Source organism: Anomaloglossus baeobatrachus, chromosome 3 (genome assembly GCF_048569485.1).
Source record: "Anomaloglossus baeobatrachus isolate aAnoBae1 chromosome 3, aAnoBae1.hap1, whole genome shotgun sequence".
Taxonomy (NCBI): domain Eukaryota; kingdom Metazoa; phylum Chordata; class Amphibia; order Anura; family Aromobatidae; genus Anomaloglossus; species Anomaloglossus baeobatrachus.
The window spans coordinates 665,553,175-665,567,809 of NC_134355.1; positions in this window are offsets into that span (position 1 = coordinate 665,553,175).

Consider the following 14,635-nt stretch of genomic DNA (forward strand, 5'->3'; position numbering starts at 1 on the left):
GTTGTCATGTGCGTTCCTCCACCCCCACCCCACGCTGCCATGTGCGTTCCCCCACCCCACGCTGCCATGTGCGTTCCCCCACGAGTTATAAAAAAAAAAAAAAAAAAGCAACACATAACTTACCTCCCTGCACACGCTCCCCCGCTGCGCACCGCTGGGTCCTCAGTTCCCACGCGGCCAGAAGAAGTCATTACGCCGGCGCCGCTCGCTGACGCTCCTCCGTCTCCTAGGCAACACACCTGCAGCCTGGGGGAGGAGGAGTGTCAGAGCGAGGAGAAATGTCTCCTCCGCTCCAACACAGATTTGATCTGCTGGAGCGATCACACCAGCAGATCAAACCTGCAGGATCAGGCGACAGCACGCGTGCCAGCAGAATGGGCTCTGCGTGTCCCTGGTGGCACGCATGCCATAGGTTCGCCATCACTGTACTAGATGGTGGACAGCAAGCAGCAGAGAGATTGGACAAGTTGAGCGATGAGGTGACTATAGGAGATTTTGCGTCTGACAGATGCCAAGGCTTCAGAAAAATGGTGGCCAACAGGCTGTCTTTTTGCAGAATCTGATGTAAATTTACAATGTGTATTCTAAAAAAAAAAATGTATATACCGTATTTACCATACTATTCTTTAATAGATTTCTATCTCCCTTCAATAAATTAGCTGATCTCTTTTTAAAAGGATCTCACAAACTAGAAAACAAACAAAACGCCAAATATGTACAAATGTGAACAGTGAAGCCACCTAGTGGAGAACAAGTGCGAGTTCAGATAAAAACAGAAAAAAAAAAAATCTACCTTACACAATCTCATATCCAATACTATGTAAGTATTGAGGCCGCTGTGGGGGAAAAAAATGGCACAAAGAATGTTTTCGGAAATAAAAGTGTTGATAGTTTACTTGTATCAAATAACAAAAGGTAGAGAATGAAAAGGAAATCTAAACCACATCAACATTTAGCTTTACCACTTCTCTTCTTGGAGACCTGGCCCTCGATCTTCTGTGTATGAGGCTTGTGTGGATCCTTTGTCTCTGTATCCCAGACAGACGGGATGATGCGAGATCGGGGCTCTGTGGAACCGGATCATCACCTCTAGGACCTCTCGTTCTTAATGACAGTGGATGAATGTTTCGGGACGTTGTCCGGCTGCAGAATAAATTTGGAGCCAGATGTCTTTGTGCCACAATTTTCTGATTAATGGACGTTATAAAACTTAGTTCTATATAAAATATTACGACATTTACGGTCTTATATATCAATCATGAACATATCTATACTGGCTTACATTTACGTGATTATTACTAAAGACATAAAATACACAGTACATTATATATTGGAATGGGTGAGGATATTGAACTAGGGCAGGTAAAGGTAAGAGTGAAAGTTTTATTCTTTATTCTCCCACTTTTTTTCTCCACCTCTGCAATTTGCGCTTTTTATATTTAGTATTAACTATTATATATATTAACAATTTTTGTTATCATACACAATACACTAGATACTAAATTCACACTATGTATAATTAAAAATGCATATAAAAGAACCTAAAAAAAAAGTCATACATGTCTAGATTTTTTAGGTCCTTATATTTTTCATTTGTACACAGTATTATACACCATTTTCTTTTCTTGTAGACTGCATATTAATACAGTGTATTGAGCTTGGTTCATATTATGTTTACCCACTCTTTTCCCTTAAAACCCTGTTTTCTTTTTCATTCTTATTGTTTGCATTATTATTTAGTTTTTACAAGTATTATACTCTTTGTTCCCAATATTTTATGAATATTTTACATCTTTCTCGTTTCCTATTGTCCTTATCTATATTTTTTTTCATTTTGCACCTTCCTTTCTCTAGCAAATGTGACGCCCCTGATCTTTTCAGGGTGTCAGAGGGAACTGCACTCCTTTTCCTCATAATGCAGATCTCACCCTCCATGATTCTGGGATCCGAACTATTGGTATTGCTCCATCAACATTCAAATCCTAAGCTCACCTCACACCACACCCTGTCAGGCACACCAGTGGGTGGTCTAGCTGGAAAAGGGCCACCCTCGTAGGGGTCAGGCAGACTGGTGGGAGGGACTTTGTTAGTTGAGTTGTAGCCCTCAGAGTGAGGAGCTGAGGGAATTGGAGCTCCCTGGGAAACGTTTGTTGTTAGGTAGCAGACGGTGGTCTGGAACTGGAGTCGTCGGACACCCTATCGCAGGGTATTAGAGAAGGGTGTCCAGACTTAGTTTTGGACAACAGTCTGCACCGGAAAATCTAGTGTGATGCCCTGGACTAGCCAGGTAGTCACAAACAACACCACACACACCCCCTTCCCTGGTTAGGCAACAACAGTCAAACAAAATCCTTGTTGCCACCCTCCAGGCTTGATTTCCACACCAGGTGGGGCGGAGCCAGGCGGTTGGCCCCACCCACCAAGGAGTAAACAGGCCTGAAGGCGGGAAAAAGCAGTTAGTTTAAGTTTGGAGTGAAAGGTGACAGCAGAGAGACTGAGTGTCTGGGTCGGAGCCCAGGCACTGTCAGCAAGGTCGGCAGACGGTGGTGGTCGTCTGCAGGAGTTGGCGCAGGTCAGCGGAACCGTAGGACCGGGGACGGGCGGTGGCCCGCCGGTATCGAGCCGGGGAGCAGATCTGAACCAAGCACAAAGGCAGGGCCATCAGACCCCGACCAGGCTAGGAGCCGCCGACAACGGTCAAATCAGATAGTGACCGGGACCTCAGGGGTTCCCTCACACCCAAGACCCGACAGAAGGCAACAGTCCACACAGTGAGGATAAAAAGCCACCGCCATAGGCTAGAGATCCAAGGGCCAGCGCCTGCAGGCAAAATGGGCTCCTTCGGTACATACACGCCAGGGAGCGGACTACCGTTGGGAAACCATCGGAGTCAATACATTCTACAACTGTGCAGGTGAAGACAGCCACCATCAACCTGTCCGGGGAGAGCAAAGACACTGCAGCCGGCTGTGGGACCCGTCCATCCAGCCGTTTGGTTTGCCAGAGACTCTGAATCTGTGCCTGAGTGAGTACAACAGTGCCATCCAGCGCCACGCTGCCCTGCAACCCTGCACCCCGGGTACCCTGCCTCCCCGTGCCACCACCGGGTCCCGGGATCACCAACCCCTACCCACGGAGGGGGAACTAACACCTAGCTGCTCCCCACCATCGTTCCCGGGAACCCCGTCATGAGCAGCGGTGGTGTCCACTATCACCACGACCCGTGGGTGGCGTCACGAACTATCTCCCTAAAACCACCCAACACCCCATTTTCACTTGGGGGCGAGGAGCGCTGCTCGAGTTCCTGGGTCCGGCCCACCGCTTGAGCCACCGAGCAGCAGCAGCAGCCCCGGACCTGAGCGTAATGAGCGCGGCCCCTCCGCCCGCGACAACTTGGCGTCCACGAACAGGACTAGAACCAATCTACCTACCGGTAAAAGTGCGCCTTGCAGTCCCCACCAGCGGCGTCCGGCCAAAAAAATTTAAGTTCCGCCTCTTGGGCACGAAGATTTCCCGCTCGAGCGTCTTCCCCGAGCAGGGAGGGCGCGAAAGTGAAGCCCCGCCCCCAGCAGAAGGAAGTGCTGGAAAGAACCAAGGGGGAAGCGGGTGAAGGATGGCGGCATGTAATTAGCGCCGCAGAGTGCAGGGACGCCAGGACTCTGCCGTAACCCGTTCCTGGACCAGCAGCAAGAGGTTCCAGGAGCACCAGGCTAAGGTCCACTACATGCCCGCAGCCGTGCGGGCATACAAAGTGGAGGTGGTTCTCGAGGAGCATATAAGCGACCCACGCCCCTATGTCCCTGAGGGATCGGTCGATAGGGCTGAGGGGCCCTGCCTGCTGCAGTCCACTATGCCACCTCCCTCAATGCCCCTGCCCACGGCCAGGGCCCCGACCGACCCGTTACCCCTGCCACCAGTAGCGGAGCCCGCAGCGTCTGTGGGAGGGGGCCCAGACCTGCGACCCTCGGGCCTTACCTTTGTCACCGCCCTGGCACCCGTCCCGACTTCCATCCCGGCTGCGACGGAAATTATGACGGCCCCGGTGAAACTTGCTTCCCAGAGGAAACCCCATCCCTTCGCTGCAGCCCCCGAACACGAAAGGTGGCTTTTCTCAAATTTTCTTTCTCACTCTGCGCACAGGCAACAATCTCCCGCTGCCATTGGTCTGGAGTTGTCTCCGCTGGTGTCAGCTTTCGCTGGTGGTGTCGTTCCCAGTAGGGGGCATGAGCGTCCGGCTTCAGCTCCTTAGCTGGCTCTGGTTTCAACTGAACTCTTGCGGCCCCAACAGCCGTCGGGATGTTGCGCGGTAGTGGAACCGGGAGATCTTTTGGTTCCACTTCCGCCTTGGTAGGTTGAAAAACCAACTGCTCCGCAGCCAGGGTTGCAGGGTGCGGGTGCTCCGCCTCCCTCTGAGTACAGGCCCAGTGATGTGGCCGGGTCTGGTCTTGCCAGTGTCTGGATGACCGCTGACATGACCGGGATGAGGATCTGAACCGGGGTTTCTGCAGCTGGAGCTTGACTCAAAGACACCAAATGTTCTGCTGCCGGGGTTGATGTGGGTAGCTCGGCATCGGCTGAGGACGGGGTAGGTGACGGTGAAGGGCTTGCCACAAATGGGGGTGGTCCGGATTCCTCAGCCGTTGTAGCCGGATTTGGGCAATCAGTAGGGACTGGGTAACCGCTTACCCTCTCCACGTGGGATTTTCATCTTACGGGCTTACACCGCCATCGCCAGGCTCCTCATCTCTTCCCTCCAGTGGTTTAAGATAAACAGGAACTGCATCCGCATTCTTCTGCACAGCTGCTCTATCTCTTCCTCTATCCAAGTCATGGTCCCGGGAACAGCACATTTCGGTGACCAGTCTCGCTCCACCATCTTGCCTCTGCATTGTCCAGGAATGTTATGGCAGGGTCCTGGTGTCCCTGCTTCTCTTCCGCTGTTACATTCCGGCACGCCCCCTTGTTTTTTGCTTTGCACTCACATGGGGCTCGCTGTGTCCCTCTGGGAACTTCTGGTTCCTGCCTCACACTCAGGACGAAGGGCGGGGCTTCTGCTTCGCGCACTTTCACAGGGAAGATGGCGTTTTGCCGTGAAAAGATGGCGGAATTGGCGGGAAAAAGAATCTTGACTCGCGGTTTTCGGTTCTAAAGCACACGTCATCCATATAAGTAGGTCCTGCTCGAATCCTGTTCGCGACGCCAAAGTTTCCAGGGTGTGCCACCTCCGCGTCAGCAGCCGGGCTGCTTAGATCCGGATCCGCAGTGGCTCGAGGGATCTCCAGACCCGGGGATCGGGGTCGCACGACCACTTGGAATAAAAGGGGAATATTTACATGGGGGAGTATGTTTGAAGTTCATGACTCCACCCGTGGTTTGTGGTAAGGGGGAGTGCCACCGCTGCAGTTGCGAGTACCCGGTGGCAGTGGTGTGAGCAGCCAGATGTTTAAACCCTCCACGGGTAGGGGGAATGCCCCGGGACTCGATGAGGACGACGGGGATGTCCCGTTGGGATGGTAGGGGAGTCGTTTCTGTAATCACTCAGTCCAATAACACTGACACCGACAACTGTGGTAAACCAAAGTTCTGGACACCGCTGCCGTTTGGAGGGAGCACGCCTGGATCCCGTGCCCGTTGGTGTTGCCTGTCAGTCTGTGACCTTTGGCTTGGCACCTCTTTCTCTATTTGGTCCCTTCTGTGTGAAACTGGTCAGGTCCCGCTCACAAGTATGGCTAACTGGGTGAGCTTGCTCTCAGGGTTCACGCTTAAGATTTTTTGGACCGTGTGAGTGGAAAGTCCTATCCCCCTAGTTGCGTTAGTATCCCGATTTTGGAGCGGGAGGAGAACGGATCTTGAAGGCTCCATCCTCGTCGGGTAAATTGTCAGGACGCCTGAAGCAACTCCCTGACCTAGAGTCCATGTACCCCATTGTGCCCTGGCCCCTGCGCGGTGATGGCACAAGGCCACCGGCTGTCCTCCTCGACAGTCAGTGCCCCTTGTCACGATTCTCCTGCGTCCAAGGTCCAGCTCCTACCAGGCCCAGACCAACATCTGCCACCTAGTAGTCTCAAGGAACACAGCTCCTCACCTCCTTTCTCTCCTCCAACACTTCACCGCTCTGTGACCTCTCCTCTTGAGAGTCACTGCTCAACTGACTGTCTCCTGCCACTCCTGACTTCCCGTTAACCAACCCCCCAAGTGGGCAACCCTATTCCACTCAGGCTGACCACTGGTGTGTGTGGTGCAGAGTGTTCCTAAGATTTTAACTAGCTGTTCTTGGCAACACCAATGGTTTGGGACTCTTAACCAAGGAGGAGGTGGATATTGCACAGAATGGCAAATTGCACAATACCCTGTGATGACCTGATAGGCCAGGGCGTCACACAAGCCATTCAGTCTTCTTTCTACTGTTGTTTTTTTTCCACCTGTTCTTTGAAGGCCAGGACTTCTGTCTATGACCAGGCCTCAGAGATCACTGTCACATGCCCATGTCATTACGACATGCCAGAAACATCAAGACCTAGTCCCGAACAGAACAGGAGATGCAGCTTGTGACAATTGAAAGAAAACATATACTAGATCAGTCATGGCGAACCTTTTACAGGCCGAGTGCCCAAACTGTAGCCCTAAACCCATTTTTTTCTTCCGAAGTGCCAGCCAATCATATTATGTAAATAATTGATTGTAACCTTACCTTTGCCGTCTTCTCTTCAGCAGGGGGCATCACGCTCATGCATGATTACCACACATTGAAGCTGAGCCACTGCCCTTTCCAGACACAGCAGTTGGATTGATCTTTCTGGAAAAAATTGCAGCATATTAGACAGAGATTTTAGCATGGAATGCAATCAGATTTCACCCTGTAATCCACATCTACATTTCAAAGTCTGAACATCTTGAAATCCCATAAAGACGTACGAGTTGCTCCCCTCCACTTTCATTGTGTAGTTCTGTCCCCCTTCCTGGGCCACTTCTTGGTAAACATGGGGGCACCCTGATATATATTTCCTACATTCTGGTATATTTGTCCCCATCATGGCCCCATCCTGGTAAATATACCTCATCCTGGTAAATGTACCTTATTCTGGCATGTTCCCCCATGCTGGCAAATGTACCCCATCCTGGCACATTGCCCATCCTTGTAAATATTCCCCCATCCCGGCATGTACCCCATTCCTGGTAAATGTCCTCCGTCCTGGTAAATGTTCCCAATCCTGGTTAATTTACCTCCTTCCTGGTAACTGTTCCCCCATCCAGGTAAATGTCCCCCTTCCTAGCATGTACCCCTTCCTGGTAAATATTCCCCTTCCTGGCAAATGTTCCCCTTCCTGGCAAATGTACCCTATCGTGGCATGTTTCCTCATCCTGGCATGCATGTTTCCTCCATCCTGGCATGCATGTTTCCTCCATCCTGGTATGCATTGTTCCCCATCCTGGCATGCATGTCCCCCCACCATACTGGCATGTGCGTTCCCCCTCCCCCACCCCACGCTGCCATGTGCGTTCCCCCTCCCCCACCCCACGCTGCCATGTGCGTTCCTCCACCCCCATTTACACTGCCATGTGCATTCCCCCACCCCACGCTGCCATGTGCGTTCCTCCACCCCCACCCCACGCTGCCATGTGCGTTCCTCCACCCCCACCCCACGCTGCCATGTGCATTCCTCCACCCCACCCTGCCATGTGCGTTCCCCCCACCCCCACACCATGCTGCCATGTGCGTTCCCCCACCCCCACCCCACGCTGCCATGTGCGTTCCTCCACCCCCACCCCACGCTGCCATGTGCGTTCCTCCACCCCCATTTACGCTGCCATGTGCATTTCCCCACCCCACGCTGCCATGTGCGTTCCTCCACCCCACGCTGCCATGTGCATTCCTCCACCCCACCCTGCCATGTGCGTTCCCCCACCCCCACCCCAAGCTGCAATGTGCGTTCCTCCACCCCCACCCCACGCTACCATATGCGTTCCTCCACCCCCACCCCACGCTGCCATGTGCGTTCCTCCACCCCCACGCTGCCATGTGTGTTCCTCCACCCCCACCCTACGCTGCCATGTGCGTTCCACCACCCCCACACCATGCTGCCATGTGCGTTCCCCCACCCCCACCCCACGCTGCCATGTGCGTTCCCCCACCCCCACCCCACGCTGCCATGTGCGTTCCTCCACCCCCACCCCACGCTGCCATGTGCGTTCCTCCACCCCCACCCCACACTGCCATGTACGTTCCTCCACCCCCACCCCACGCTACCATGTGCATTCCTCCACCCCCACCCCTCGCTGTCATGTGCGTTCCTCCACCCCACCCCACGCTGCCATGTGCGTTCCCCCACCCAACTCTGCCATGTGCGTTCCCCCACCTTGGCACAGCCGCACACGAGTTATAAAAAAAAAAGCAACACACAACTTACCTCCCTGCACACGCTCCCCCGCTGCGCACCGCTGGGTCCTCAGTTCCCACGCGGCCAGAAGAAGTCATTACGCCGGCGCCGCTCGCTGACACTCCTCCGTCTCCTAGGCAACACACCTGCAGCCTGGGGGAGGAGGAGTGTCAGAGCGAGGAGAAATGTCTCCTCCGCTCCAACACAGATTTGATCTGCTGGAGCTATCACACCAGCAGATCAAACCTGCAGGATCAGGCGACAGCACGCGTGCCATAGGTTCGCCATCACTGTACTAGATGGTGGACAGCAAGCAGCAGAGAGATTGGACAAGTTGAGCGATGAGGTGACTATAGGAGATTTTGCGTCTGACAGATGCCAAGGCTTCAGAAAAATGGTGGCCAACAGGCTGTCTTTTTGCAGAATCTGATGTAAATTTACAATGTGTATTCTAAAAAAAAAAATGTATATACCGTATTTACCATACTATTCTTTAATAGATTTCTATCTCCCTTCAATAAATTAGCTGATCTCTTTTTAAAAGGATCTCACAAACTAGAAAACAAACAAAACGCCAAATATGTACAAATGTGAACAGTGAAGCCACCTAGTGGAGAACAAGTGCGAGTTCAGATAAAAACAGAAAAAAAAATCTACCTTACACAATCTCATATCCAATACTATGTAAGTATTGAGGCCGCTGTGGGGGAAAAAAATGGCACAAAGAATGTTTTCGGAAATAAAAGTGTTGATAGTTTACTTGTATCAAATAACAAAAGGTAGAGAATGAAAAGGAAATCTAAACCACATCAATATTTAGCTTTACCACTTCTCTTCTTGGAGACCTGGCCCTCGATCTTCTGTGTATGAGGCTTGTGTGGATCCTTTGTCTCTGTATCCCAGACAGACGGGATGATGCGAGATCGGGGCTCTGTGGAACCGGATCATCACCTCTAGGACCTCTCGTTCTTAATGACAGTGGATGAATGTTTCGGGACGTTGTCCGGCTGCAGAATAAATTTGGAGCCAGATGTCTTTGTGCCACAATTTTCTGATTAATGGACGTTATAAAACTTAGTTCTATATAAAATATTACGACATTTACGGTCTTATATATCAATCATGAACATATCTATACTGGCTTACATTTACGTGATTATTACTAAAGACATAAAATACACAGTACATTATATATTGGAATGGGTGAGGATATTGAACTAGGGCAGGTAAAGGTAAGAGTGAAAGTTTTATTCTTTATTCTCCCACTTTTTTTCTCCACCTCTGCAATTTGCGCTTTTTATATTTAGTATTAACTATTATATATATTAACAATTTTTGTTATCATACACAATACACTAGATACTAAATTCACACTATGTATAATTAAAAATGCATATAAAAGAACCTAAAAAAAAAGTCATACATGTCTAGATTTTTTAGGTCCTTATATTTTTCATTTGTACACAGTATTATACACCATTTTCTTTTCTTGTAGACTGCATATTAATACAGTGTATTGAGCTTGGTTCATATTATGTTTACCCACTCTTTTCCCTTAAAACCCTGTTTTCTTTTTCATTCTTATTGTTTGCATTATTATTTAGTTTTTACAAGTATTATACTCTTTGTTCCCAATATTTTATGAATATTTTACATCTTTCTCGTTTCCTATTGTCCTTATCTATATTTTTTTTTCATTTTGCACCTTCCTTTCTCTAGCAAATGTGACGCCCCTGATCTTTTCAGGGTGTCAGAGGGAACTGCACTCCTTTTCCTCATAATGCAGATCTCACCCTCCATGATTCTGGGATCCGAACTATTGGTATTGCTCCATCAACATTCAAATCCTAAGCTCACCTCACACCACACCCTGTCAGGCACACCAGTGGGTGGTCTAGCTGGAAAAGGGCCACCCTCGTAGGGGTCAGGCAGACTGGTGGGAGGGACTTTGTTAGTTGAGTTGTAGCCCTCAGAGTGAGGAGCTGAGGGAATTGGAGCTCCCTGGGAAACGTTTGTTGTTAGGTAGCAGACGGTGGTCTGGAACTGGAGTCGTCGGACACCCTATCGCAGGGTATTAGAGAAGGGTGTCCAGACTTAGTTTTGGACAACAGTCTGCACCGGAAAATCTAGTGTGATGCCCTGGACTAGCCAGGTAGTCACAAACAACACCACACACACCCCCTTCCCTGGTTAGGCAACAACAGTCAAACAAAATCCTTGTTGCCACCCTCCAGGCTTGATTTCCACACCAGGTGGGGCGGAGCCAGGCGGTTGGCCCCACCCACCAAGGAGTAAACAGGCCTGAAGGCGGGAAAAAGCAGTTAGTTTAAGTTTGGAGTGAAAGGTGACAGCAGAGAGACTGAGTGTCTGGGTCGGAGCCCAGGCACTGTCAGCAAGGTCGGCAGACGGTGGTGGTCGTCTGCAGGAGTTGGCGCAGGTCAGCGGAACCGTAGGACCGGGGACGGGCGGTGGCCCGCCGGTATCGAGCCGGGGAGCAGATCTGAACCAAGCACAAAGGCAGGGCCATCAGACCCCGACCAGGCTAGGAGCCGCCGACAACGGTCAAATCAGATAGTGACCGGGACCTCAGGGGTTCCCTCACACCCAAGACCCGACAGAAGGCAACAGTCCACACAGTGAGGATAAAAAGCCACCGCCATAGGCTAGAGATCCAAGGGCCAGCGCCTGCAGGCAAAATGGGCTCCTTCGGTACATACACGCCAGGGAGCGGACTACCGTTGGGAAACCATCGGAGTCAATACATTCTACAACTGTGCAGGTGAAGACAGCCACCATCAACCTGTCCGGGGAGAGCAAAGACACTGCAGCCGGCTGTGGGACCCGTCCATCCAGCCGTTTGGTTTGCCAGAGACTCTGAATCTGTGCCTGAGTGAGTACAACAGTGCCATCCAGCGCCACGCTGCCCTGCAACCCTGCACCCCGGGTACCCTGCCTCCCCGTGCCACCACCGGGTCCCGGGATCACCAACCCCTACCCACGGAGGGGGAACTAACACCTAGCTGCTCCCCACCATCGTTCCCGGGAACCCCGTCATGAGCAGCGGTGGTGTCCACTATCACCACGACCCGTGGGTGGCGTCACGAACTATCTCCCTAAAACCACCCAACACCCCATTTTCACTTGGGGGCGAGGAGCGCTGCTCGAGTTCCTGGGTCCGGCCCACCGCTTGAGCCACCGAGCAGCAGCAGCAGCCCCGGACCTGAGCGTAATGAGCGCGGTCCCTCCGCCCGCGACAACTTGGCGTCCACGAACAGGACTAGAACCAATCTACCTACCGGTAAAAGTGCGCCTTGCAGTCCCCACCAGCGGCGTCCGGCCAAAAAATTTTAAGTTCCGCCTCTTGGGCACGAAGATTTCCCGCTCGAGCGTCTTCCCCGAGCAGGGAGGGCGCGAAAGTGAAGCCCCGCCCCCAGCAGAAGGAAGTGCTGGAAAGAACCAAGGGGGAAGCGGGTGAAGGATGGCGGCATGTAATTAGCGCCGCAGAGTGCAGGGACGCCAGGACTCTGCCGTAACCCGTTCCTGGACCAGCAGCAAGAGGTTCCAGGAGCACCAGGCTAAGGTCCACTACATGCCCGCAGCCGTGCGGGCATACAAAGTGGAGGTGGTTCTCGAGGAGCATATAAGCGACCCACGCCCCTATGTCCCTGAGGGATCGGTCGATAGGGCTGAGGGGCCCTGCCTGCTGCAGTCCACTATGCCACCTCCCTCAATGCCCCTGCCCACGGCCAGGGCCCCGACCGACCCGTTACCCCTGCCACCAGTAGCGGAGCCCGCAGCGTCTGTGGGAGGGGGCCCAGACCTGCGACCCTCGGGCCTTACCTTTGTCACCGCCCTGGCACCCGTCCCGACTTCCATCCCGGCTGCGACGGAAATTATGACGGCCCCGGCAGTCTGCCCGGCCGCAGCGGAGGCGATCCTCGACCAGAGGCCAGCATTGCAAGTCCCGTCGACCACTCCCAGACACCGGGCCTTGGCTGAGGCACGGCGGGGATGCAGCTGCCAGTAGGAAGAGCAGGCCACGACACAGCGGGATCCCTCATTACCGAAGGTACCGGTCGTAGCCGGCACGAAGGGACTCTGGCTGGGCCCATTCCCCACACCGCCTGAACCGGAGCAAGCAGAAGGTGCTCCACACCGGGAGCGGCAGCAACGGCAGCTGTGCTATAAGATCGCTGCTTAAAAGAAAGAAGAGGATTGCTGTTGGCCATTGAAGTGCCCGTCCCCGTTGGGACTGATGTCACTGTTGCCCCCATTTCACCCTCCAAAAGTTCTACAATCTGGTTGGAGGAGCAGTCGTACCCGCACCGCTGACAGCTGAAAATGGAGTTCCGTGGGACAGTGTCACCCCTGAGTGAGGGTGGCATTGGGGGCTTGTGCTGCCCGGTGGTGGACTGGGGAAAGCTGCAGGAGGAGGTTGCACCGGCAGCGAAGTTAACCGTGTAAATTTGTGCCTTTCTCCCCCTCCCATGCCCGTTCCGCAGAGACAGCCTCCGGAGAGGCAGATTGGAGGAAGGACCTGCAGCAGAGTAGGCTGGGGTCCGGCCGCCACCAGGAACAGTGGCCATCCTCCGAGGGTCAGGGATCCCCCTGGACGTGGAATCCCCTAAAATGACAGCTGGGTGCGAGACACCGTACCCGCTTGGGTGACCTGGAACAGAGTTCCTGCTTACGGACTGGGGAAGAGAGGTGCTGCCCGTTTCTTAGGGGCAGCATCAAGATGTAGGTTGCTTGGGTGGGGAAGCGGAGAAACATGGAACCGTCCATTATTAATAAAATGTTTTATACCGTTAGTAACGTTTAAGAGAAAAGCCTCCCGTAAGGGAAGAATTAAAAGCATGCTTATTGTTATATGTTTTTGCCCTGTTAATTTATATATTTTTCAGAAATAAAACCGTTGATGGACGGGCAGCCCGCGGACGGTCTGCATTTCACCAAGGGGGAATGTGACACCCTGGACGAGCCAGGTAGTCACAAACACAATACCACACACACCCCCTCCCCTGGTTAGGCAACAACAGTCAAACAAAATCCTTGTTGACACCCTCCAGGCTTGATTTCCACACCAGGTGGGGCGGAGCCAGGCAGTTGGCCCCACTCACCGAGGAGTTCACAGGTCTGAAGGCGGGAAAAAGCAGTTAGTTGAAGTTTGGAGTGAAAGGTGACAGAGACTGAGTGTCTGGGTTGGAGCCCAGGCACTGTCAACAAGGTCGGCAGATGGTGGTGGCCATCCGCAGGAGTTGGCGCAGGTCAGCGAAACCGTAGGACCGGGGACGGGCGGTGACCCGCCGGTACCGAGCCGGGGAGCAGATCTGAACCAAGCACAAAAGGCAGGGCCATCAGACCTCGACAAGGCTAGGAGCCGCCGACAACGGTCAAATCAGATAGTGACTGGGACCTCAGGGGTTCCCTCACACCCAAGACCCGACAGAAGGCAACAGTCCACACTGAGGATAAAAAACCGCCATAGGCTAGAGATCCAAGGGCCAGTGCCTTCGTGCAAAACGGGCTCCTTCGGTACATACACGCCAGGGAGCGGACTACCGTTGGGAAACCATCGGAGTCAATACATTCTACAACTGTGCAGGGGAAGACAGCCACCATCAACCTGTCCGGGGAGAGCAAAGACACTGCAGCCAGCTGTGGGACCCGTCCATCCAGCCGTTTGGTTTACCAGAGACTCTGAATCTGTGCCTGAGTGAGTACAACAGTGCCATCCAGCGCCGCGCCGCGCTGCCCTGCAACCCTGCACCCCGGGTACCTTGCCTCCCCGTACCACCACCGGGCCCCGGGATCACCAACCCCTACCCACGGAGGGGGAACTAACACCTAGCTGCTCCCCGCCATCGTTCCCGGGAACCCCGTCACGAGCAGCGGTGGTGTCCACTATCACCACGACCCGTGGGTGGCGTCACAAACTATCTCCCTAAAACCACCCAACACCCCATTTTCACTTGGGGGCGAGGAGCACTGCTCGAGTCCCCAGGTCCGGCCCACCGCTCGAGCCACCGAACAGCAGCAGCCCCATAGCGAGCGCGGCCCCTCCACCCGCGACACTAGTAACTGAACTGGTACCAAGCACATCAGGGTACTGGACCCTAGATCAGGGAGTATCTTCACGCAACCTGATAATTAACCTGTGGAGGATAGTCTCTTTATGAACTTTCCCCAAAAGCTCAGAGATCGAAGGCACCAACACAACGAGGGGAATTGGGCTTTCCAGCTTATGCGGCCCACTG